This window comes from Nicotiana sylvestris, chromosome 5, assembly GCF_000393655.2.
Source record: "Nicotiana sylvestris chromosome 5, ASM39365v2, whole genome shotgun sequence".
NCBI classification, from domain to species: Eukaryota; Viridiplantae; Streptophyta; class Magnoliopsida; order Solanales; family Solanaceae; genus Nicotiana; species Nicotiana sylvestris.
In genome coordinates this window covers 44,953,323-44,981,078 of record NC_091061.1, presented here as the reverse complement: position 1 = coordinate 44,981,078, position 27,756 = coordinate 44,953,323, and the positions used below count along the sequence as shown (strand labels likewise).

General features: G+C 38.8%; 1 long non-coding RNA gene across 1 annotated transcript; it reads left to right on the top strand.

Moving 5' to 3' along the window:
* Positions 1–1,462: 1,462 nt before the first annotated feature.
* LOC104246375 (uncharacterized) lies at positions 1,463–27,756 on the top strand. Its single transcript, XR_011407543.1, has 2 exons — positions 1,463–2,242; positions 22,174–27,756. It is a non-coding gene; the product is annotated as an uncharacterized lncRNA (long non-coding RNA).

The following is a 27,756-nucleotide window of genomic DNA, read 5'->3' as shown; positions in this document are numbered from 1 at the left end:
GGTAAGAGATTGTCCCAGAATCCAGACAAATGTGTCATAGCAGGGTATTCAAGCTATGAGTTCTGCTCTTGTTGCTGCTATCCCTGCACCGCCAGCTAAAGGTGTAGGTCAAATGAGTAGAGGGCGCCCAAGAAGGGGATGCTCGGCCGGTTGATATGCTTTCTATGGTAGGGCTAAGGTTGCTACACCATATTACGTTGCTACAGGTATGATTTAGATTGTTGTAAAGGAGCATCATTCTTATTTTGATTTGGTTATGCTTATCAGGGTGATTCCTCTTATCTTGCTTCATATATGGGTGAGTTTCATGAATTTGTACTCTGCTTATATGTTGTGACTTTGTTAGCGGAATTGAATTAGTGGAAGGTTTCAGTTGGTATGATGTGTATACTACTTGTAATTCAAAGGTGAGGATGGGGTCCTCGCATTTTCAAGTGGTATGATATGTTTGAATCAGGCTGCGTGCCGCAGTGAAGTTATATTAGGGTGAGATCTTTGTGATTAATTCATATGTTTTGATCATCCCTTAAGGAATTGATTCGTAAGTATGGTACTGATAGGGAGTTGTGCCTGTCGGGCTTGTTTGATAGTTCTCTCATGTGTTTTCTTGTATATTTTGTCATATTCATGCAGTGTTTATTGGGTTTTAGCTTGCAAGGTGTGTGCCCAGGTGGCATTAGATGTGACTTGTCGATTCGGGTGAATGGTTATGAGATCCTTATGTTTCTTGCATCGTTGTCAGCGTTATGAAGGTCTAAACGAGGTTTTAGTTGAGATGAGGTTATTCGTCGGTGCTATATTTGATTATGGGCAACTATTATGAATAGAGTTATTGTTATGGGCATATGTGTGTGAGCACATAATTTTGCCCTATATGAAATACTCCTATAAAATTAAAGAAAATAGATTTTTCCGATTATTTGATATTTTATATAATTTTTGTAGGATTTTATTAATTGTTTGCATTTTTGTGCACGTTTAATTTTTATTAAAAATCATAAAAAATGTCAAAAGCACCATGCATTGCATTTAGATTTTTGTTTTATATTTTTAGGGTTAATTAGTTAATTAATTGCTTTATTAAAAATAAAAATCACAAAAATGACTCATTTTTACATTTTACTGTTTAATCTTTAGATTAGTAATTTCTCTCTTTTAATTGAGGATCAAGTAATTGTTAAATATATTATAATTAGATAATTAGCTTAATTTTATAATTTAGACTAATTTAGGAATTTGATTTAGTTTTTTTTTCTTAATTAAAAAAAAGATTAAAAAGAAAAAGAAATAAGAAAAAAAGAAATTAAAAAAGTTTAATTGGATATTGGGCTAATTCTTGTACCCAAATCAGGCCCAAATTTTCCTACTCAGCCCAAAAAATTAGACCCGACCCGCCTGACCCCAAACCCCTACCCTAGACCTAATCACATCACAAGACGAGACCCCCCCTAGGTTAGAAAAAACGGCGCGTGTTTGGATCAGAAGAGCTCCCTTCCCCTTCCTCCATTTTTCTCCAAAACCTCACACCAAAAATTTCCAACCAGACCACCCTCCTCTCTGATTTTTTATCTCCCTTCACAAAAATCACGCATCTCACATCTGAAGGTTTCTTCATATAGGCGAAACAAAAGCAAAAAAAAAATTAAAAAAAATGAAGATCTGAAAAGGATTTCGAAGGAGATTCCTCTTCCTGGATCCGTAAAAGGTTGTTGAAGGCCGAATCTATGGTTGTTCGCTGTTGATTGTTGCTGTCTCGAACTGGAAATTTTGATTTCTTAGCCTCGCTTTGGTTCATTCCAGTTCATCTATAGGCAAATAGAAATTGAAGTTGCGTTTTGCTGAGCTCCTACGCAGTTGAGGTTGCCGACGAGTCCCTTATTGCTGGTTTAGCTTGGTCGAGTTTTCTCGTCGAAATTCCAGCTTTGTAATCCAGAAATTTTCATATATAAAAGCATTTATTTGGTTTCAGTTGCTGCTATCTTCAGTTTATCCGGTGTATGCACATCTTCTTTGCTCAAATAGTGACATATTGCTTGCTTTGAGGATTTTACCAAAGTTTGTTTCATCAGCCAAAGCTCAGCCAAAACCGAACCCTCAACAGCTTTTAAGGGATTGGCAACGTAGGCTCCGACAAGAATGTCGAAATATTGAACGTCAAATCCGAGATATACAAAGAGAGGAGAAGAATGTGCCGAAAGCAATTAAAGAAGCTGCAAAGAGAAATGATATGGGTTCTGCCAAGGTGATTTACTGCTCTCACTTGAACTCTCTAATTAATTTTTTTACATAATTCTTTTCTGGATAAGACTGGTAAATTTTTAATGCTGATGCTTATAATCTTACTCTATAAGGACTATAGAATGATATACTGAGAAATCTTCGAAATTAAGCTCTTTAAAAATTGTCACTTTAGAACCTTACTTTATAAAAAAGATTGATACTTTGGAAAATATGTAGGAAATTGTTAACTTTGAAATTTCGTTATTTCGTTATTTTCTCTTAGTTGTTCATAATTTTAGTTTTTTTTTTTAGTTTTTAATCTTAGGCGTTTGCTAAAGGACTCATGGGATCAATTAAAAGTGAATAATTGCTTGTTTTCCCATGTTGTGCTATAATCTACGTCTCTATAACATTAGTAAAAGGTAGTAAATAGACTTAACTAGACGTTTGGAAATATGTTAATCAGACCAGGAGGTGAAAGAGTAGTTCGTCTTCTATCCATAATGGTTCTCCCTAATTCATATGACCTTGTAATATTCTCAAATTAGTTTTAGAAATAATTATGAACACCATAGTTTGCTTTAGGCACGCAATTAAATCATTACAACTACGGGTACGATTCCCGTGGCATAATTGTAATACCTAATTTCAAATTAGATTTAAATAGGAGCATTCTTAGTTTACTTTAGTGAAATGCAAATCCTTTAAAATAAATCGAGGTGTACCATTCACAAACGAATCACTTAAATCTATGGCCCTCATATTAGTATTATAACTTAGTATCAATTTTTTTTAAAATATTCGTAGCTTGCTTTAGGCGCGTTTATAATAAAATCATCATACGGGTACAGTTCCCGTGACGTAGTTGTGATACCTAATTTCCAAGTCCGGGGGTACATTTATGTGACCCGACCACAACTTCTAATAACTTTAATAAATTAAACATGTTGTAGATCGTGGGTACGATTCCCATGACATAATTCACGATGTGTATCAAACAAACAAGTGTACGACGATCATAACTTGTTACAGAATAATTCCATAAAAATAATCAAAAGCAGTTATAACGTTAAAAATGCACAATAGCTTTAAAACTTGTAATTAATCAGATAATAGGCCAATTATTAATAATTTTAGCGACCGTGCTAGAACCACGAAATCCGAAAATGTCTAACGCCTTCTCCCGGGTTAACAGAATGCATTATCTAGAATTTCTGGTTTCCCAGACTTTTAAATAAAGTCGAAATTTTCTCGATTTGGGATTTTAAAATAAACCGGTGACTTGAGATACCAAATAAACTATTCCAAGTGGCGACTCTGATAAATTAATTAATCCCATTTTGATTTATGTCACTTTAATTGGAAAAACTCCTATATACCCTCGGGTGGTAAAAAAGAGGTGTGACAGCTCTGCCGACTCTTCTGGGGAACCATAACCCAGAACTTTTGGTTCATGGTTCAAGAATTCGAGCTTAGAATAATTGTTATACTTGGCTTTATTTATTATTTGATTTTTACATGTTTGAGCCTAATGTGCTAAATGCCGCTTTTTACCGCTTTGATATTATTTGAATTGTATATAAACTATTACGAAACCCTTCTCTTCTCATTTTCGAGGATATGCACGTTGGTATGACTCCTCTTTCTGTTAGTGTCATACCTTAAATTAGAAAGAGGCTCGAACAAGTTACAAAGTCGGGTGACCTTTTGGTTCCCGGTACGTAGCCCCTCATTGGCTCGAGTTGTCCGCTCGGGTGCACCAAGTCTAGAACAATATACCCAGGTTTTAAAACCAAGAATAACTCAGCCTCATGTCAGATCTCTAGTAGGAACATTTGTTTGCATCATATGCATTTGACTTTGGGGACTCAACACAGGGTTGAGTCCGTCTAGGACAGGTGGACCCCAGAATCAAATGACCATCCTGATGCATATTTTTCATGCTACTTGTACATTTATTTGCTTCGGTTTGCATGTTGACCGGTTGCTAGAATAAGGAGGAAATTGGAAAAAATAAAATTGAGGTATGAGAGAGATAATTACCCGCTTTTGAAAAACCTGTTATACCGAAACTCTGCCGAAATTTTGAAAAAAAAGGAGAGGAGAAAAAAGGGAAGAGAAAATGGTTTCAAAATACTTCACGTTTTTTGTTACGTCAAAACTGACTGAACTACGCGGGTTTGATTCTCACCGGATGTGAGATACGTAGGCAAACCTCATCGGTTCCGGCCCCATTTTTTTAAAAAAAACAAATCTAAAAACAATTTCCTTTAATTCCATCCTTAGAAGCATTTCCTTAGAAAATTCAAAAAAATAATATTTTAAACTCAAAAAATAGTTTCCTTCTTTCTGAAGTCTTTCATATGAAAAAAATAAAAAAATAAAAAATAAAAATCCAAAATATGAGTTTCCTTTATTTTGAAGTATCTTTCTAAAAAATTCAAAAAAAATTGAATTAAGAAAAAAATCTTTTCCTTGTTTAAAAGTGTTTCTTTCAAAAGAAAAAATTTGAAAAATTGAAGTTAAAAAATATTTTCACTTTTCTTTAGAAGTGCTTTTGTAAATAAGTAAAAACTCATAAATCCAAAATATTTTCTTAAAAAGTCCCTCTTTCGAAAATTAAGAGGGAACATTTAAAATCCAAAAATATTTTCTTTTTCTTTAGAATAAGAGAAAACAGATGAAAATTCAAACAAAAATTATTTTCTTTTTACTTTTAAAATTTTCAATTTAAATTAGAGGCAAATGAATTTTTAGAAGTCTTTCTTTCAAAAACAAAACAAAAATCAAAAAATAAAAAAAATATTTCATTTCTTCTTTTAAAGCATTTCTTTCAAAAATTTCAACAAAAAAAAGTTAGTTTATTTACTCCATTTTCGATCTTCCCAAACTACGCAGGATCTAATTCATGCGGCGTCATGATACGTAGGCAATCCCATCGGATCTGATCATAGCCATAAAATTAACTAAGTGAAAAATAAACTGAAAAAAAGAGAAAGAAAAATTGAGTGAAAAAAAAGAGAGTGACAAAAATATAAGAGCGACAAAACAAAAAAAAAGAAGAAAAGAGAAAAAATAAAAGACCGACAAAAACGAAATGGAAAAAAAATCAAGAGTGATTAAAAGAGGTAGAAATAAAAGAAAAGGGGTACATACTGAAAGGGTTAACTAAGGCCGGATGAAACATGCAACCATTCAAACACATGGTAGAAACATTTAACTCTTTAGGTGCATTGCATCCAAACATGCGATTTCCTATCTGTTAAGCGTCTCAGAACTAACAAGGTTGTTGGGTGTGCAAACTAGCCAGGTTTTGGTGGTTGGTTTTGTTGGTAGTCTAGCCTCCCGTCCTTCACAAGATCCAAAGGCATATATGGCCTCCGCAAGCAATCTACCAATCATTGGTCCTGAGGATAGCCCGACACCGGCTATTCGGCAGCTAGAATCAGCAGTTGCTGAAGAGAATAAGATGTTGCGTCTCCGCATATTGGAAATGTGGGACGCCTCGTCTAATGGTAAGGAACCACCAAGTGCAATCTCTTGGTTCCCTGAGTTGATCCCCAGGTCAAGTGAGGTTACCAATGCCCCTGTGCCCAACCCACTCATCCCATGTGGGCACCCTCCAATGTCTTTCAATGATCCTGGCATGCCTTCTGTGGTTCGCCCCCAGGCACCTCCAATATTGTTCTCTACAGCACCAGTCTGCACCATAACACAACCAACTTTACCACGTCCGTATGTTGAGCCTCCAATGTTCACCTTTTAGCGTCCGCAACTTCAATTAGAAATAGCATATGTGACCCCGTACTCTTTCATTCAACCTCCGCAATATGATCTCTCGGGGGAGCAAGAAAAGGTTGTAAAAAACCCGAGCAAGAGGAGATGGCTCGGAAGATGAAAAGCCTGGAACAAAGCCTGAAAAATATGCAAGGTCTGAGTGGTCAGAAGTGTGTCTCATACTCTGACCTCTGTATGTTTCCCCATGTCCACTTGTCAGCTGGCTTCAAGATGCCAAAATTTGAAAAGTACAACGGGCACGGAGATCCAATGTGACGACCCGACCGGTCGTTTTGAGCTTTTGCACTTTGTTCGCCAGTTCTCACGCATGACTTGCCCCGTGTGATGGATTATGACTTATGTAGATCGTTGGTTTTGGTTTTCAGGGTAATCAGAATGAATTTGGAAGAACAATTCTCAGTTTGAAGCTTGAAATTTGAAAAGCTTGACCAAGATTTGACTTGTTGGTATATGATTTCGGATCGGAATTTTTATGATTTGGTTACCTCTGTTATATGATTTGGGACTTAGGAGCATGATCAGAATACATTTTGAAAGTCCGTGGAAGGTTTAGGCTTGAATTGACGAAACTGAGATTTTGGCGTTTTCCGGTTGATAGGTGAGATTTTGATATAGGGGTTGGAATGGAATTCTGAAAGTTGAAATAGCTCTGTTGTGTCATTTGTGACGTGTGTGCAAATTTTCAGGTCATTCAGACGTGGTTTGGTTGAGTTTTTTTTTATCAAAAGCGTAATTCAAAAGATTTTGGAATTTTTAGGCTTGAATTTGATGCAAATTTAGTGTTTTAATGTTGTTTCGAGCGTTCCGAAGGCTGGAACAATTTTGAATGATGTTATGGGATATGTTGGCATGTTTGGTTGAGGTCCCGAGAGCCTCAGGTGAGTTTCAGATGGTCAATCGGGCCATTTCATATTTTGAAAAGTTGCAGAAAATTGCTGAAGGATTTCAGGAAATTTGACCTTCGCATTCGCGAGTAGGTCCTCGCGTTCGCGAAGGGTTAGCTGGTGAGGCTAAATTAGCCTTCGCGTTCGCGATAAGGGCTTCGCGTTCGCGAAGGGCTGGAGTCTTGTGCATCGTGTTCGCGAGGTTCATGCCGCGTTCACATAAAAGGAAGGTGAGCAGCTCGGTCCAGGATGTTTGTTCTTCGCGTTCGCGGAGGTTGTGTCGCGTTCGTAGTGAGTTAGAAAGTCAAGCTTTCGTGTTCGCGTAGTGGTTGTCGCGATTGCGATGAAGGAAGAATTGGTCAACTTGATTGTGTGCTTCGCCAATGCGAGGCTTTGACCACGTTCGCGAAGAAGGTTTTTGATGCATGGGCAGAATATTTAAATAGCCATTGTTCGCAATTTTGGGGCTAACTTTCACCATTTTTTGGCGATTTTGGAGCTTTTTGAGAGGATTTGAAGAGGGATTCAAGAGATAACACCTGGAGGTAAGATTTTTGAACTCAATACCCGATTCTTGTGTGAATTTTACCTAATTAATCATGGAATTTAAGCCTAGTATTGAAGAACTAGGGCTTGTAATTGGAGACCTAGGATTTGGGATTTGAGGGGTCGTTTGTGGTTGGATTTTGGTACTTTTGATATGTATGAACTCGTGGGGAGATAAGGAATCTATTGATGTAAATTTATCGAAATCTGAGATGTGGGCTCGGGGGCCGGGTTTGAGCAATTTCGGGATTTTTGATGTAAATTTGATATTTTCGAGTGGGCTTTGCTCCCTTAGCATATTTTAATGATTATGTACTGATTGTGGCTAGATTTGGAGCATTCGGAGGTCGATTCGTGTGAGCAAAGGCATTGCGGCTAGAGTTTAGACCGGATCAAGGTGAGTAATGATTGTAAATGTTGTCCTGAGGGTATGAAACCCCGGATTGCACATCGTTGTGCTATATTGAGGTGACGAACACGCTAGATAATGAGCATGAGTGGGGATTTGTGACCTAGTCCATCCCGAATGATTTGTTTTACCGCGTATTTGATTGAAAACTATTTGCTATCATCTTGTTTTGGGCGGAATGCCATATTTGGGCCTAGTGCCAACTATTGGACCCTTATGGGATTTTTACTGATATTTCTTCACTGTTTTGACTTTAAACTTGTAGTCAGTCATGCTATATCCTACTGTTTTCATAATTTTGTCATGTTTACTTTGTTTTAATATATTAAATGATATTTCAAATATTATTTTGGGCTGAGCATCATGTTTTACTATTGCTCGAGTGGCTTATGTGATTTTGACTGAGTAAGGCCGATGACCTGTGTTGTGAGGATACTTTTGGGTCGGGCTGCACGCCGCAGCAGTGATACACTGATTGTGATTATGAGGCAGAGGGCCTGAGATTTGTACGCCATGAGGTGGCTTGTTGATATGAGGCCGATAGCCTAGTGATGATGCCACGAGATGGCTTGATATTGCGTTTGGGCCGTTAGGGGCCCCTCCAGGAGTCTGCACACCCCCAGTGAGTGCGGGTACCCATTATAATGTGAGATATAGCCTGAGGGGCTGGTGTTGTTCCATGTTGTTGCCCGAGGGGCTGTTCTGTTGGTATTTGTGCCCGAGAACCCATTATAATGTGAGATATAATGTGAGATATAGCCTGAGGGGCGGGTACCCATTTTCTATGCTTATCTGTTCTAGTTGCTTTGCATTTATTTGCTTAACTGTTAAAAAGGTATTTTTAAAGAAGTTTAAACTGAGCTAAGATGCTTTAAGATTTCACAGCTTCATTGCTTTTCCTACTGGTTTGTATTGCTTCTATACAACATATTGATGTACTTTTCGTGATTTCTTATCGCTCAGTCTTTATTTATGATTCTTACTCACTGAGTTGGAGTACTCACTTTAATCCCCGCACCTTGTGTGCAGATTTAGGTATTTCTACACCCGGTAGCGGGTATTGGTTGAGGAGAGGCAGAGTCATTGGAGTTTAGCGAGGTAGCTGCCCGACGTCCGCAACACTATTTTTCTCCCTCTCAATGTCGTTAGACTATATTTAGTATATTTCCAAAATTTCATTGTATTTTAGACCTTAGTAGATGCTCGTGACTTGTGACACCCCGATGTTGGGCTATATCTATTTACGCACTATTCATTTAAAACTTACCTTATGCAATATCTGGTTAATTAAGAAGGCTTAAAATGACTTGTTAAAAATTGTTGAAACGAATTTGGGAATTATATTAGCTGGCCTTGTCTTCATGAGAGGCGCCATCACGACCGAGTCCGGTTTGAGGTTGTAACAAGTTGGTATCAGAGCCTAGGTTACATAGGTCTCACGAGTTGTGAGCAGGTTTAGTTGAGTCTCGCGGATCGGTATGGAGACGTCTGTATTTATCCTCGAGAGGCTGCAGAACCTTTAGGAAAAACTTCACATTCTTGAATTCTTATCGTGCGTCCTTGATTCAGCTTGAAATGTAACTCTTTGAATTCCTTCCACACGTTCGTATGCGCGCATGAACGCCCAATATCAGATGTGCATCGATGGCTTGTGATTCCCTGATCGAGCGGCGAGATGTGATCTCTATGTGTTGATGTTGGGCCAATCTGGAAGACTTAAGGCCGTATTATTACCTATAGTTTGAGCCCTGAGATGTTGATTGCGTGAGCGCGTGTTTCTGGATCTACATGTGCTGTTGTGTCCCTATTAAGGGAAGTAATGACTGGTTAGTTACGTGATGAGTGTGATGTGACTGTGAGATGTATTCATATGATTTGGAAGCGACGAGAAGGGTTTGTTGGAGGATAGAAGAACTGTTAGGTGCTTGATTTCCATCTTGATTCGAGGTATAGCCCCGAGTTATGAGCGTGTGAAGAATCTTTTCATGTTTCCTAGTTGGAATTGAGGTAAATTTCACGTTATGATATGAGTTCAGACTCAGGAAGATCAAGTTACTGCGTACTGTCTATGACAGTGGAAGGGTATAAAGAGATGTCAGTTTGAGGCGCAGTAGGTGGGTTATCTCCTACGAGGTGTTCGAAGTTTGTGCGATCCTTATGTTGTCTGTTAGAAGATCTCATTTACAAGTGAAATATATTTGTTGCAATTTAAATTTGGGTCACTTAAGAGAGTGAGTTTAACTATTACGAGAGACAATGCGAGATTTGTAGAAGATTTAAGGTACTAGATGGTCTGTGTTCCACGAGCTTATGAAGGATTGAGTTTAATCTCAGTATGGTATTATGGCAGCAATAGAGTATATGTGTTATGAGTTATTGTATGTGTTGATCTATGGCTTCGAGCCAAGTCGGGGAGTCTGCTATTGGTGAGTTGATTGCACAGTTATGTGTAATGTTGGTTCCAGTTTGAGGCGTGCTGGTGAATTAGTTATGGCTTACGGAGATTGAGCCCGAGGATAGATCGAGTAAAGGAAATTTCAATAAAGGTCATGTCATGCTTCATAGGTGTATGAGAATCACGGAATATCTTGAGTGGTCATTGGTAAAGGATGTGCGGTGCATAGAATATGAAGTTACTTGGTTGCATTAAGGTAAGGTTACATTCTGCAGTGTCAGAAGTGCTAATGAGGCACAGGTTGTTCGGTTCTTTTGATTGAGCTAATTGCGGTTTGAGTAGAGTGGATGACTCTCGGGAATGGTTCTAATGTGCTCAAGATTTTGCATGTAATAATTGGAGATTTTCAGGTTGCATTTTTTGCTAGAAACTGAGGTTTGCATTTGGAGGGTGTCAAGATTTGTGGTATTCCTATATCAATTATGAGCTTCTATATATCAGTATCAGGAAGGTGAAGGTAATGGTTCGGGATTCGTAGGAGGTCTCTTCAGGGTAAATATTTTGAACGTGGTGCTTTTAGAAATATCTAAAGAAGTATTCAGCGGCTTATGAACCTTAGACGGCGTGGTTTTATGCTTGGGTCTCGTGTGCTGAGTCTGGGTTGAGGAATTGTAGTGTTATAGCAAGAAGGAGTATCAAGTTAAAGGTAAATCAGAAGGAAACTCGGATGGATGGGATAACTTGGTAGTAGGCTGAATCGATATGGTAATGGTATGATTTGTTCTTTGGATGCTTACAAGGTAATGGGTACTTACAGGTGTTTTGCGGCAATGCTCTTAGGTTTTAGTGGCATGCGTAGCTTGGTTGAGTTAGAAGGATTCAGTCATGTCAGGTTTGGTTTTGTGCAAAAGGGAGACAGAGAGTTCTTAATGATTTCTACCGTGGTTTGGGGGGTGTATATTTTCTACTGGCATGAGGAGCGTGAGATGTATAGTGATTTTCTCCCAGATGGGCTCAATGGAAAGTCTTGGTTGGTTGAGTACATAGTTGCTTGTGGCTCGGAAGGGATATGAAGTTCTCATGTTATCCTAGGATGGTGTGGTATATGCGGTATGTTGTGGAGGATTGAGATTGCGTGTGTAAGGTTATGGTTCAGTTCTGAAAGTAAGGTCATAAAACTCTTAGGCAGCGGGCAACTTCAGATAATTAGAGAAATGAGCTTCAGATGATTAGGAAAATGATCTTCAGATGCTTAAGGAAATGGTATTGCTAATTGGGGTAATTTGACGAGGGTATATGTTTCAGAAAAAGGCAATGTGATTAAGTTGATGGTACTTCGATAGTATTGCGGCACTTTCTTATTAGATCGACTGCTAATATTCGAGTTTGCTTGGCGGCACAAAAGAATTTTAGAGTATCTCTCGTGGAATGACTGGGTATTAGAGGTGTGGTATGTATTTGGACGACGGAATTGGGATTGGATATGGTTATTCGTGTGCTATATGGATTTGGAGACGGGAAGTTCTCAAAAATAGGTTATGTTGTGGTTGTGGGTCGTGTGTATCGGCACTGTATAATGACTATTGGGATTTGGAGACCCGAGTGGATTTTTTGCTACTTGGTATGTTAGATTATGATGTAATATTGGGTACAGATAGGTTGTCTCCGTGTCGTGTTATTCTAGAGTGTTGCCCTAAGGCAGCGCTGTTAGCTATGCCGGGAATGCCACGAATTGAGTGATGAGGTTCGACGTATTATGTTCTTAGTAGGGTGGTTTTATATTTTTGAAGACCCAGCGGATGGCTGGGAAGGAATTGTCTTTCTTATTTGGGCCTTCATGATGGATGTCAATGTAGAAACTCCTACCATTAATTCAGTTCCGGTGGTGAGGGACTTTTTGGATGTGTTTCTTGTGGCCGGGCATGGCGCCGAACGGGGTTGTTGAGTTTGGTATCGATTTGGTGCCAGGCACCATAGCGTATGGCATCGGCGGGTTAAAGGATTTGAAGGAACAACTTTAGGATCTCCTTGATAAGGGTTCATTGGTAGACCTATAAGGATGTATGTTCTGCATCGAGACGACTTGGTTGACTTCACGTTTCCATTGGTGAGGGATGTGTTGATTCAATTGTTATTAAGCTATTAGTGTTCTGAGGTGATCTATGAGTTACTTTTCTGGGTTGCGAGGCATTATGATTTGATGGTTATAGGCACATGTTGTGCGATTCTATTGTGGTTTCATAGTGGAAGTCGAGCGGGAAGAGTACTGGTATTGCTCGGCAGGTGGCATAACGGTTGTGTCCCTTCGGGTATGTGTAATGTTATGTCAATTGCTTCGCGATGGTTATGATGATTGCTTTGGTTTTAGACATCATATTGCGCTTGGTTGTCGATTTTGAGGATAGTGACTTGAGGTGTTTCATGTGGACTAGTGTTTGGATGAGGTCGCGTATTGGAGCGAAGCTATGTGGAGGTATGATCCTGCGGGTTAGATTCATGTGTTCTGTTTCTATGATGTGTGACGGGTTCTCAGCATCGTGTGTGGTGGTACAGGTGAGCTTGGGGTACAACTCTTTCATTTGAGTCATTTTCATGATTTGAGTATGTTCGAATTTTTGCTTATTGGTGCGCGGATTGCACAAGTTGCGGGTTTAGCCTCTATTGATGTGTCATGTCACCAGAGTAATTGTGTTGGATTAGATGAGATCGTTGGGGTCTTTGATGAATACAAACAGATTCTATTTCGGCATGTTGGAAGGATAACATCGAGGTTCGGCTTAGAAATTTGCTATGGCCTTTGTCAAAGGAGAAGTGGCTTCATGAATGGTTGATCCGAGGGATGGTTATGGTTTACTGCGTGTTTCATTTATCATTGGCAGTATATGGAAGTGTTGGAATGAAACTTTAGTTGATAAGAGGTTTTCTATCGGTATTCGGGTGTTGTGTGCAGCTGTTGTGATTAGAAGTTATCGCTACAAGTGTTTGAGTTATGTGGTATATCATGTAATTGCACCTGAGGTTGCAGGTATGGATTATTACAGCTTGTTCGGGCTTATTCGGCGTATAGATGTGAGATTCTGATCTTGTGGATGATTTCAGAAGTGGAAATGTGGTTCTAAGCTTTATGGGCTAGGTTGGATTGTGAAATTTCAGTTGCATTGTGTTATCGGACCTATATGAAATAGGGTGACGTGGGATCACCCCCAGGTATATGCGTTGTAAGGTTATTCAGCGATTGGTTGGCTTTTGGAACAACTCTGGGCACGTTTGAGGACGAACGTATGTTTAAGTGAGGGAGGATGTGACGACCCGACCGGTCGTTTTGAGCTTTCACACTTTGCTCACCAGTTATCAGGCATGATTTGCCCCGTGTGATGGATTATGACTTATGTAGATCGTTGGTTTTGGTTTTCAGGGTAATCGAAATGAATTTGGAAGAACAGTTCTCAGTTTAAAGCTTGAAATTTGAAAAATTTGACCAAGATTTGACTTGTTGGTATATGATCTCAGATCGAAATTTAATAATTTGGTTAGCTCCGTTAGATGATTTGGGACTTAGGAGCATGATCAGAATGCATTTTGGAAGTTCGTGGAAGGTTTAGGCTTGAATTGGCGAAACTGAGATTTTGGCGTTTTTCGGTTGATAGGTGAGATTTTGATATAAGGGTTGTAATGGAATTCAGAAAGTTTCAGTAGCTCCGTTGTGTCATTTGTGACGTGTGTGCAAAATTTTAGGTCATTCGGACGTGGTTTGGTTGGGTTTTTGATAAAAAATGTAATTCAGAAGATTTTGGAATTCTTAGGCTTGAATTTGATGCAAATTTGGTGTTTTAATGTTGTTTCAAGCGTTCCGAAGGTCGGAACAAGTTTGAATGATGTTATGTGATATGTTGGCATGTTTGGTTGAGGTCCCGAGGGCCTCAGGTGAGTTTCGGGTGTTCAATGGGGCCATTTCATATTTTGAAAAGTTACAGAAAACTGCTAAAGGATTTCAGGAAATTTGTCCTTCGCGTTCGCGAGTAGGTCCTCATGTTCGCGAAGGGTTAGCTGGTGAGGCTGAGGAATTAGCCTTCACATTCGCGATGAGGGCTCCGCATTCGTGAAGGGCTGGAGTCTTGTGCATCGCGTTCGCGAGGTTCATGCTGCGTTCGCATAGAAGGAATGTGAGCAGTTGGATCCGGGATGTTTGTTCTTCGCGTTCGCGGAGGTTGTGTCGCGTTCGCAGTGTGTTAGAAAGTCAAGCTTTCGCGTAGTGGTTGTCACGTTCGCGATGAAGGAAGAATTGGTCAACTTGTGTGTGTGCTTCGCGAACGCGAGGCTTTGACCGCGTTCGCGAAGAAGGTTTTTGATGCCTGGGCAGAATGGTTAAATAGCCATTGTCCGCAATTTTGGGGCTAACTTTCACCATTTTTGGGCGATTTTGGAGCTTTTTGAGAGGATTTGAAGAGGGATTCAAGAGATAACACCCGGAGGTAAGATTTTTGAACTCAATACTCGATTCTTGTGTGAATTCTACCTAATTAATCATGGAATTTAAGCTTAGTATTGAAGAACTAGGGCTTGTAATTGGAGACCTAGGATTTTGGATTTGAGGGGTCGTTTGTGGTTGGATTTTGGTACTTTTGATATGTATGAACTCGTAGGGATATAAGGAACCTATTGATGTAAATTTTATTGAAATCCGAGATGTGGGATCGGGGGTCGGGTTTGAGCAATTTCGATATTTTTGATGTAAATTGGATATTTTTGAGTGGGTTTTGCTCCCTTAGCATATTTTAATGATTACATAATGATTGTGGCTAGATTTGGAGCATCCGGGGGTCGATTCGTGTGAGCAAAGGCATCGCGGGCTAGAGTTTGGACCGGATCGAGGTGAGTAATGATTGTAAATGTTGTCTTGAGTGTATGAAACCCCGGATTGCACATCGTTGTGCTATATTGAGGTGACGCACATGCTAGATGACGAGCGTGGGGTCGTGCACTATTGGAGATTTGTGACCTAGTCCATCCCGAATGATTTGTTTTACCGCGATTTGATTGAAGACTGTTTGCTATCATCTTGTTTGGGCGGAATGCCATATTTGGGCCTTGTGCCAACTATTGGACCCTTATGAGATTTTTACTGATATTTCCTCATTGTTTTGACTTTAAACTTGTACTTAGTCATGCTATATCCTTCTATTTTCATAACTCAGCCATGTTTACTCTGTTTTAATATATTAAATGATATTTCAAATATTATTTTGGGCTGAGTATCATGTTTTACTTTTGCCCGAGTGACTTATGTGATTTTGACTGAGTAAGGCTGATGGCCTATGTTGTGAGGATACTTTTTGGGTCGGGCTGCACGTTGCAGCGGTGATACACTAATTGTGATTATGAGGCCGAGGGCCTGAGATTTGTACGCCACGAGGTGGCTTGTTGATATGAGGCCGAGAGCCTAGTGATGATGCCACGAAATGGCTTGATATTGCTCTTGGGCCGTAAGGGGCCCTCCATGAGTCTGCACACCCCCAGTGAGCGCGAGTACCCATTGTGATGTGAGATATAGCCCGAGGGGCTAGTGTTGTTCCATGTTGTTGCTTGAGGGGTGTTTTGTTGGTATTTATGCCCGAGGGGCGGATTTTCTATGCTTATCTGTTCTAGTTGCTTTGCATTTATTTGCTTAACTGTTTAAAAGGTATTTTTAAAGAAGTTTAAATTGAGCTAAGATGTTTTAAGAGATTTCACAGCTTCATTGCTTTTCCTACTGGTTTGTACTGCTTCTATACAGTAAGTTGATGTACATTTCGTGATTTCTTATCGCTCAGTCTTTATTTATGATATTACTCACTGAGTTGGAGTACTCACTTTACTCCCTGCACTTTGTGTGCAGATTCAAGTATTTTTGTACCCGCTAGCGGGTATTGGTTGAGTAGAGGCAGAGTAATTGGAGTTTAGCGAGTTAGCTGCCCGACGTCTGCAACATTGCTTTTCTCCCTCTCGATGTCATTAGACTGTATTTAGTATATTTCCAGAATTTCGTTGTATTTTAGACCTTAGTTGATGCTCGTGACTTATGACACCCCGATATCGGGCTGTATCTATTTCCGCACTATTCATTTAAAACTTACCTTATGCAATATATGATTAATTAAAAAGGCTTAAAATGACTTGTTAAAAATTGTTGAAATGAATTTGGGAATTGTATCGGCTGGCCTTGTCTTCATGAGAGGCGCCATCACGATCGGGTGCAGTTTGGGGTCATGACACCCGGTCGCTCATATGAAATGATACTGTAACCAGTTGAGGGATGTTGGTGGAAAAGAGGAGCTGTTAATGGCCTATTTTGGGGAAAGCCTCACCGGAATCGCTTCTGAGTGGTATACAGATCAAGAAATTACCCATTGGCACGTGTGGGACGATATGGCCGAGATTTTGTTCGCCAGTTCCAGTATAATGTGGACATCGCTCCCGACAAAAACTCTTTGTCCAATTTGAAAAAGAAAATCACGGAAAGCTTACGTGAATATGCTGTCAAATGGCGTGAGCAAGCTGCCGGGGTAAAGCCTCCAATGTACGAAATTGAAATGGTCCCGGTCTTTCTACAGGCCCAAGATGCGGACTACTTCCAGAATATGATGCCCGCTATGGGAAAGCCATTTGCTGAGGCTATCAAAATTGGGGAGATGGTAGAAAATGGGCTAAAAATAGGTCTAATCTTGAGTCATGTTACTTTTAAAGCCACATCACCAGATATTCAAAATGGTTCAGAGGATTTGATAAATGAAAACGGGAGAGAAGAAGGAGCCATGATGGTTTCGAGCTCGAGGGGAACCCGCAGGTCATCCAGCCGATCAGATATGCTTCTTGAGGTCCCTCAACATTATTATCCTATTCAAGATGCTACTTATGCTGTGGTACCACCTCCTTATGCGGTGATGAACGCGCAACCTTATACGCGGTCACAACATCATACACAAAACTGAGCTCCACCTCTCATAAATGCCCATCTTTACCAAGCTCCATATAATCCCCAACCAGATGTTCCCCAGTACAATCCTCACCCAAGAGAGCCTTTCAGAAAGAATCAGTTCACCCCTATTGGTGAATCGTACTCAAGCTTGTTCCAAAAGCTAATCAGGCTAGATCTATTGCAGCTAGTGGCCCCGAACAGGTCGAACTCCGAGTCCCCCTCGCACCGAGCTGATGCTAGATGTGAATACCACTCTGGAGTAGTGGGACACAATACAGAGGACTGTTGGACCCTCAAAAGCGCAGTTGAAGATTTGATTGAAGCTGAAAGAATCGTTTTTCGGGATGAATAAGCTCCTAATATGATGAACAATCTGTTGCTTGCCCACAACATCGGGCCAATAGTCGGAATGATTTGTAAAGCTGAGAAATTTGATCCGGCACTGAAGACCATTGCAGCCATTGCCGAAATAGAAGAAAAGTCGAAAAACGGTCGCCAAGCCTGAAAGTTTCCCATCAGATGGGAGTCTCGGTAGCCAGTCTTGCTATCCTTTCTGCGTCCGGATTATCTCAGGGTATGATCCGGATGTTTTACTTTATTGTCTTACTTTCCGATGTAAACCCATCTATCTTAAAAAATTGAAAAAAGGGAAAAATCAAAAAAATCAAATGAAATTAATATTTCATTGTCCAGGAATATCTCTTTTCTTAGTCTTGTCACTTTTCTTATTTTTCTTTTTAGTTCTATTAAATGCAGATTTCAATAACATGACATGCTTGCGGACCTCATGCCCAAATCCTGAAAAGCTGTCAGACCTCGAAGTAATGAATCAAGAATTAGATCGCAATAAGGATGAGTTTAAGGAAATAAAACAAAGATTTGGAACAGCTGAAGGAAAATTGGTTCCAGATTGGAAAGGTCCCTACATTGCAACAAGAGCACTGCCAAAAGAGTGCATTGTACTTGGGACACATCGAAGAAAATGTCCTTGAATGCAATCAAAAGGTACTATAATGGATCCTCTATATAGCATTGATGTTCTCCGGTTGGGATGAAGAAGGCTTTCTTTCTCACTATCCAAACACTTAACCCTTTGCAAACCCATTTGAGCTGGTTACTCTTCTTTGATTACCCTCTTTGAAACCTGAAAGTGTTATGGAAAAAAAAGTTGAAAATTGAAATTAAAAAAAGAAGAAAAAAAAGAAGAAAAAGAAATGGAAAATGAAAAAAAAGAGGAAAAAAGGAAAGGAAAAAGAAAGAGAAAAGAAAAGAAAACAAAACAGAAAAACAAAAGAAAAATCAAAAACAAATTTCATGAACTACGTTCGACTTGATTCCGAAAGGATACGTAGGCAGCCTCTCTATGGAGTTCAGTCACACCAAAACAAAAAACTAAATTCCCCCAAAAGTGAGACCGGGGCAGATGTTATAATTGTTTGGCAATGATCCCGCCTGAATGGCTCCAAGTTGTAATTTAGTCCAAATCATTTTTACCCAAATCCTTTCAAGTCCTTCCGATCAATCAGTGAGAATGTCCAAGGATCGGAGAATGCAACTACTTGGATCCAATGCAATCAAAATGAGAGAAATAAAATAAGAGAGTTTTATTGGTGAAAAGCCACACGAGCACCGTAAGGCGATGGTAAGCAGAGAAATTGAAAATGAGAGAGTCTTGTTAGTGAAACTCGCAAAGAGCACTATAAGGCAATGGTGAGAAGAGAAACGAGAGAGGTCAGCTCGTGAAATCCCATAAAGGGCGCCCTTGATCGAAAAAAGGATCCTCACAGCCATTGGCACCGACAGAGTCCTGGAAAGGTTTCTTGATTTTGAGGCAAAGGTTGTGATGAATTTCTGAGAGTTAGACGGTTTACACAGATCAGGCATCCAGTCCAAAAGACATGTCATGTTCATTGAAGTCCGTATGTACTCCAGATAAGTCCTTTTTTCTTTTCCCCGAAAGGGACACTTCTTGTTTTAAACTCATTCTCCATTCCATTGTTTGTTTTTCTTGGAATCCCTTTCGGTCTAACTCTGTTCCAAAACTGAGGCAAAGTAAGGATGGCAAGATTGATTTACTGGGCTTTTGTTTGATACGAGCCAATATTCAAGAAGATACCCAGCCTCGGCAGGTGCATCGAGTCAACTTCGACTTGCCTTGATGGCCGATGCTTTGAAATCAAAAAACTCCTGAAAAGAAAGGAAATCAAATTTAAATGCCCACAAAGGCAAAATAAAGTTGAAAAGGTTAAGTCCCATATGGCTAACCGTCTCGGCAAAGATTTGAAAAGCCAAGGGGTCCCAAATGCTCTGAAGCTAAAGTTGGAAGAAAGAAGCAAGAAATAAAAGGCATAGGAAGGCGAAATAAAGTTGGAAAAGGTTAAGTTTCACGCGACTAGCCGTTGCAACAAGTTTGAGGAGCCAAAAAGTTTTCCAATGCTCCGAAGTTAAGAATTGAAAAAAGGGGAAAAAAAGAAAAAGAAAAACAACAAGTCAGAAGTGAAAGGCCTACAAAGGCAAAATAAAGTCGAGAAGGTTGAAGTCCACGTGACCAACCGTCATGGCAAAGTCTGGAAAAACTAGAGATTGTTCAGGGTCAGAAATGAAATCGGTCCTCAAGGAACAAGCAGTCGCAATTAAGATTTTCATCAAAGAAGTCGGGCCGAGATCAAGTGATTGAAACAATCAAGGCCATAAAACCAACCACCGCTTCAAACTAACAATTGTTTTTGTTTGAAAACATGAAACATGTGCAATCCAAAGCAACCTTGCAAGAATCAGGTGCAACCAAAGAGAAACTGCGCAAGGGCTAGAAACAACTTTGCAGGAACAATCAATCCAAAAGGGAAGTCTCCTCCGATTTCTTTCCTGCATTTTTACTCATTTTCTTGAAAAAAAAAGAAAAAAAAGAAAAATTCAAAATCATGATAGCCTAGGGTCCCAATCTCTAGTTACGTTTTCTCCAACATAGGGTCTCCACTCCCTAGTTGATTTTATTTTAGACATAGGGTCTCCACTCCTTAGTCTGCTTTTCCAACATAGGGTCGTCATTCCCTAGTTGATTTTATTTTAGACATAGGGTCTCTCTCCCTAGTCGCTTTTCAAACATAGGGTTTCCACTCCCTAGTTGATTTTATTTTAGGCATAGGGTCTTCACTCCATAATATGCTTTTCCAACATAGGGTCTCCACTCCCTAGTTGATTTTATTTTAGATATAGGGTCTCCACTCCCTAGTCTGCTTTTCCAACATAGGGTCTCCACTCCCTAGTTGAATTTTAATTTAGACATAGGGTCTCCACTCCCTAGTCTACTTTTCCAACATAGGGTCTCCACTCCCTAGTTAATTTTATTTTAGGCATAAGTTCTCCACTTCCTAGTCTGCTTTTCCAACATAGGGTCTCCACTCCCTGCTTGAAGTTATTTTAGGCATACGGTCTCCACTCCCTAGTCTGCTTTTCCAACATAGGGTCTCCACTCCCTAGTTGAAGTTATTTTAGACATAGGGTCTCCACTCCCTAGTCGCTTTTCCAACATAAGGTCTCCACTCCCTAGTTGAAGTTATTTTAGATGTAGGGTCTCCACTCCCTAGTCACTTTCCAATATAAGGTCTCTACTCCCTAGTCACTTTTCCAACATAGGGTCTCCACTCCCTAGTTGAATTTATTTTAGACATAGAGTCTCCACTCCCTAGTCACTTTTCCAACATAGGGTCTTCACTCCCTAGTTTCTTTTCCAACATAGGGTCTCCACTCCCTGGTTGATTTCATTATACATATATGGCTCCACTCCCTAATCTCTTTTTCTCAAGGATACAAAATCTCGATTTTATTGCTTTCAATAAAGAAATAGTTTAGATTTTGTTTTAATAACTCACGAAATTTTCCTAGTGAAAACTAAGGCAGAAAAATTTCGTTCGTTTGTTTGCTTTGGTGTCTGAACAAGTTTTCACCGTGAGGCACAAGGTTTGAGATGATCAAAAGAAGAAATCTCAAAAACACCATGCATTGCATTTAGATTTTTGTTTTATATTTTTAGTATTGATTATTTAATTAATTGCTTTATTAAAAATGAAAATCATAAAAATAACTCATTTTTACATTTTATCGTTTAATCTTTAGATTAGTGATTTTTCTCTTTTAATTTAGGATCAAATAATTGTTAAATATATTATAATTAGATAATTATCTTAATTTTACAATTTAGACTAATTTAGGAATTTGATTTAGTTTTTTTTCTCAATTAAAAAAAAAGATTAAAAAGAAAAGGAAATAAGAAAAAAAAGAAATTAAAGAAAAAGTTTAATTGGATATTGGACTAATTCTTGTACCCAAATTAGGCCCAAATATTTTTACCCATCCCAAAAAACCAGACCCGACCCGCGTTACCCCAAACCCCTACCCTTTTAATTGAAAGACCTAGACCTAATCACATTAGAAGAGGAGACCCCAAGTTAGAAAAAACGACGCCTGTTTGGAGCAGAAGAACTCCCTTCCCCTTCCTCCATTTTTCTCCAAAACCTCACGCCAAAAATTTCCTACCAGCCTACCCTCCTCTTTGGTTTTACATCTCCCTTCACAAAAATCACGCATCTCACATCTGAAGTTTTCTTCATATAGCCGAAACATAAGCAAAAAAAAAAAAAAAATTAAAAAAATGAAGATCTGAAAAGGATTTCGAAGGAGATTCCTCTTCCTGGATCCGTAAATATTGTTGAAGGCCGAATCCATGGTTGTTCGCTGCTGATTGTTGCTGTCTCGAACTGGAATTTTGATTTCTTAGCCTCGCTTTGGTTCATTCCAGTTCATCATAGGCAAATAGAAATTGAATTTGCGTTTTGCTGAGCTCCTACGCAGTTGAGGTTGCCGACGAGTCCCTTATTGCTGGTTTAGCTTGGTTGAGTTTTCTCGTCAAAATTCCAGCTTTGTAATACAGAAATTTTCCTATATAAAAGCATTTATTTGGTTTCAGTTGCTGCTATCTTCAGTTTAGCCGCTGTATGAACATCTTCTTTGCTCAAATAGTGACATATTGCTTGCTTTGAGGATTTTACCAAAGTTTGTTGAAGCTCCTAAGTTTCATCGGCCAAAGCTCAGTCAAAACCGAACCCTCAACAACTTTTAAGGGATTGGCAACGTAGGCTCCGACAAGAATGTCGGAATATTGAACGTCAAATCCGAGATATACAAAGAGAGGAGAAGAATGTGCCGAAAGCAATTAAAGAAGCTGCAAAGAGAAATGATATGGGTTCTGCCAAGGTGATTTACTGCTCTCACTTGAACTCTCTAATTAATTTTTTTTTTACATAATTCTTTTCTGGATAAGACTGGTAAATTTTTAATGCTGATGCTTATAATCTTACTCTATAAGGACTATAGAATGATAGACTGAGAAATCTTCGAAATTAAGCTATTTAAAAATTGTCACTTTAGAACCTTAGTATATAAAAAAGATTGATACTTTGGAAAATATGTAGGAAATTGTTAACTTTGAAATTTCGTTATTTTCTCTTAGTTGTTCATAATTTTAGTTTTTTTTTTTTAGTTTTTAATATTAGGCGTTTGCTAAAGGACTCGTGAGATCAATTTAAAGTGAATAATTGCTTGTTTTCCCCTGTCATGCTATAATCTACGTCTCTATAACATTGGTAATAAGAGAAGTAGTAAATAGACTTAACTAGATATTTGGAAATTTGTTAATCAGACCAGGAGGTGAAAGTGTAATTCGTCCTCTATCCATAATGGTTCTCCATAATTCATATGACCTTGCAATATTCTTAAATTAGTTTTAGAAATAATTATGAACACCGTAGTTTGTTTTAGGCACGCAATTAAATCATTACAACTATAGGTACGCTTTCCGTGGCGTAGTTGTGATACCTAATTTCAAATTAGATTTAAATAGGAGTATCCTTAGTTTACTTCAGTGAAATGCAAATCCTTTAAAATAAATCGAGGTGTGCCATTCACAATCGAATCACTTAAATCTATGGCCCTCATATTAGTATTATAACTTAGTATCAAATTTTTTTTAAACATTCGTAGCTTGCTTTAGGCGCGTTTATAATAAAATCTTCATAGCTACGGGTACGGTTCTCGTGACGTAGTTGTGATACCTAATTTCAAATTAGATTTAAATAGGAGCATCCTTAGTTTACTTTAGTGAAATGCAAATCCTTTAAAATAAATCGAGGTGTGCCATTCACAATCGAATCACTTAAATCTATGGCCCTCATATTAGTATTATAACTTAGTATCAAATTTTTTTAAAACATTCATAGCTTGCTTTAGGCGCGTTTATAATAAAATCATCATAGATATGGGTACGGTTCCTGTGACGTAGTTGTGATACTTAATTTTCAAATCCGGGGGTACATTTATGTGACACGACCACAACTTCTAATAATTTTAATAAATTAAACATGTTAGATCATGAGTACGGTTCCCGTGACATGATTCACGATGTGTATCAAACAAACAAGTGTACGACAATCGTAACTTGTTCCAGAATAATTCCATAAAAATAATCAAAAGCGATTATAAAGTTAAAAATGTACAATAGGTTTAAAACTTGTAGTTAATCAGATAATATGCCAATTATTAATAGTTTAAGCGATCGTGCTAGAACCACGAAATTCGGGAATGCCTAACACCTTCTCCCGGGTTAACAGAATTCCTTATCTAGAATTTCTGATTTCGCAGACTTTTAAATAAAGTCGAAATTTCCTCGATTTGGAATTTTAAAATAAACCGGTGAATTGGGATACCAAATAAACTATTCCAAGTGGCGACTCTGATAAATTAATTAATCCCATTTCGATTTATGTCACTTTAATTGGAAAAACTCCTATATACCCTCGGGTGGTAAAAAGGAGGTGTGACAATGTGTGATGTGTTACGTCGTGTGGTTGGGCCGTATGGGTGTAGGCATGATGGTTGCAGCTGGTTGAGGCTGATACCATGTGTGGATGTGGGAATCAGGTCTGTTGGAAAAAATCGGATGGTGAGAAATTGGTTCTAAGGTTATTAGTATGGGTGGAAAAAATAATTTTTGGTTGGGATGGTGTCATCGGGCCTATGTGGTTTGAGGTGACGTGGGATCACCCACGAGCATATGTATGGTGAATACATTTAATGATTTGATGAATGCAGAACGATTTTTGGCACGTTCGAGGATGAACGTTTGTTTAAGAGGGGGAGGATATAACAACCCAATCCGTCATTTTGAGACTTTGTGTCCCGTTCGGTGGCTTAAGGTCTCGATTAGCTCTGTATTGTGTATTATGGCTTGCGTGTACGGTCGAGTTTGGATTTTGGATGATCGAGATTGATTTGGAAGAAGGATTCTTGCTTTAGAAGCTTAAGCGGTAAGATTTGATCGAAGTTTGACTTTCGTTTAGACGACTCTGGAATGATATTTTGATGATTCCAATAGAATCATATGGTGATTTTAGATTTAGGCGTGTGTCCGGATTTGGATTTGTTAGTCCGTAGGGTAATTTGATGCATTTTGGAGAAAATTGAAATGTTGAAGGTTTGAAAGGTTGAGAAGTTTGACCGGGAGTTGACTTTGTTGATATCGGGTTTGGATTTCAATTTGGGGAGCTAGTATAGCTCCGTTGTGTTATTTAGAACTTGCATGTAAAACTTGACGTCATTCCGGGTTAATTTGATATGTTTCGGCGCGAGTTGTAGAATTTGATAGTGCATAAGTTTATTAAGTTCGATTTGTAGTGTGATTACTAGTTTTGATATTGTTTGATGTGATTTGAGGCATTGAGCAGGTCCATGTTATGTTGTAAAACTTGTTTGTTTGTTTCGACGGGGTCCCGGGGGTCTCGGGTATGTTTCGGATGGGTTACAGGCCATTTCTTAATGCTTTAGAGTTGTTGGTTTCTGGTGTGACTGTTTCTCTTTGCGATCGCGAAGTGATCCTGGGAGCTTAGTGTTTTTGTCCATCGCGATTACAGATGTGTGCACGCGATCGCTAAGGTCTAGTTGGCTGTGGTCTGCGTTCGCGATGTGTCTTTTATGTTCGCGTAGAGATAGAGCTGGAAGGGGCATTAGGAATTGTTCTTCGCGTACGCATCAATGGGTTCGCGATCGCGTAAGCAGAGGTCGCTGTGTTTTCGTGTAAGGTTATTTTTGGCAGCCTTCATTTTTGTTCTTCGCGATCACAAGGAATGTTCCGCGATCGCGATGTGTTATATCTGGGTAGAAAATAAAAGTACTCTATTTTGAGGATTTGACCATTTTTATCATATCTTAAGTTGTAGACCTCGAATTTAAGCAATTTTTAGGGGTTCTTCACGTGTTGGATTGGGGTAAGTGATCTTTACCCGAATTTGATTTTATTTCATAATGTTATCATTTTTTATCATTAAATTAGTGGTTTGAGTCAGGGGAAAATGGGAATTTTTTGAAAAGTTTCAAAAATATAAAATGATGATTTAGAGGACGAATTAATATCGGAGTTGGATAATTTTGATATTGTTGGACTCGTATTGGAATGAGTATTCAGATTTTATAAATTTTATTAGGGTTCCGAGATGCAGGCCCTTGGTTGACTTTTTAAGGATTGAAACTTTATTATCCGGATTTATTTCCTATGGTTTTTATTCATGAGATGACCTTTTTAGCTAGATTTGAGCCGTCTGGAGGTTGTTTCACATGAGAAGGTCATTTTAAAGTATCAATCTAGCTTTTTGAGGTAAGTATCGATTCATGTTCTACCTTTGTTGCCAATAAACTCTTATGTGCCTTAATTGAAGTTGTCGCCTCTTTTATTGCCATGCTTTGCTTTCCGTAATTGCTTAAACTTAATTGAAGTTATTGATGGTTGTCCTTTCCGTGATTGCTTAACCTTAGTTGAAGTTTTGTTATCCCTTTCATTGTTGACTTATCTGTATTTGGAATATGTGATTCATTCTATCTCTCTTATCGTCGAGTTTTACTTATGAGGAACCGTTGTTACACATTATCTCTCCCCTTGTTAAGCTATTCTTGTTGAAATCATTATTACCTGTGGTGTCTTTCATTGTGAGCTCATTCTTCCGTTTCTTGTGTTCTGGAGTTCTTATGTTGATTTACTTATCGTACTATCGTGTATTGCTGGTTCTATTGTTGTACTCAGTATTGTTGATGCGAGGGCTATGCGTGATTAGTATTGGGATTGTTATGAAGAAATATTGTGCATATGGGCACATGTGGTGAAGGTAACTATATTGTGTTTCTATATTTTGGCATACATGGTATAGTTAAGAGGCTTGTCGGGGTGTTCACACGTGAGTTGTCCGTGCTATTGTTATTACTGATATTGCACATGTGACGTGACAAGGCGAGCTCTCTCTTTCTCTCTCTATATATGTATGTGTGTGTGTGTATAGGTTTGTGCATGTGGCGAAACAAGGTGGGAATATTATTATGCGCGTGTGGCTAGACAAGGTAAGCATTTACTTTATTGTTGCGCACGTTGCGAGACAAAGTGGCTATGTCGAGAATGATTTGTGATGACTTGTGATAGCCTGGGGGTAGTGTTATTGATGATATTTGTGTAGTGGTGTGCCTACCTTGTGTGAGTTATACATTGTATATTTTGTGATGATTGTTTCCTATGTACCATTGTCTCTACTCTTTCTTGTTGACTTGAGTTGTGATAGAACACTTGCACAAGCATACACGTAATTAATCACCTATACCGATTTAAGAAGATGAATTCTGATGTTATTGACCATTTACATGTACTCTCGTTTACTTGCTTTCTGTGTAAGAGTTATTTTATTGGCACGTGAGTTGTCTGTGCGGTAATGAGTCATTGTTATTGTTGGTACGTGAGTTCTCCGTACGGTCATGAGTCATTATTATTGTTGGCACATGAGTCGTTCGTGCTGTTATGAATTTGTAATGTGGGCACGAGATGCCAAATTTTTAGGGTTCATGAATTGGGACCCGTGAAGTGCGACTATGAGGTGAAGTATCTCGGGGAAATCCTTGAGCAAATCTTGTGTGAAAGCGGTTGCTCTTATTGAGTTATTACCTGTTTGTCCCTGTTGCTAATCGTTATTTCTAGTATTTTATTGCGAGTATTGTTTTGTTGTCTTGACCATGCTTAGTTTTATATTGATATTGTTTTCCTGCTAGTTTCACATTTATACTTGTACATGTTATTTAGTGTAGTAGGTGTCTTGACTGTCCCTTGTCACTATTTCACCGAGGTTAGTCTTGATACTTATTGGGTACCACTATGGTGTAATCATGCTACGCCTTTCTGTATAAATTTGTGCAGATCCAGGTACCTCGGAGTTGGTTGATACCTAGTTAGCGGTTCGAGCTTTGCTGCAGAGACTCAAGGTATACCTGCCGTCGCGTTCGCAGGCCTCAGAGTCACCTTCTAATCTTGTACTTATACTGTCTATTTCTTTTTTGAAACAATTATACTTAGAATATTTTTCTAGTTTCAGTAGAGTTTATGACTTGTACTACCGGTTTTGGATATTGTAATGCTCTCGGGGTTATTGGTTTACTATAGAAATTTCAGTTCCATGCTTAATAGTTA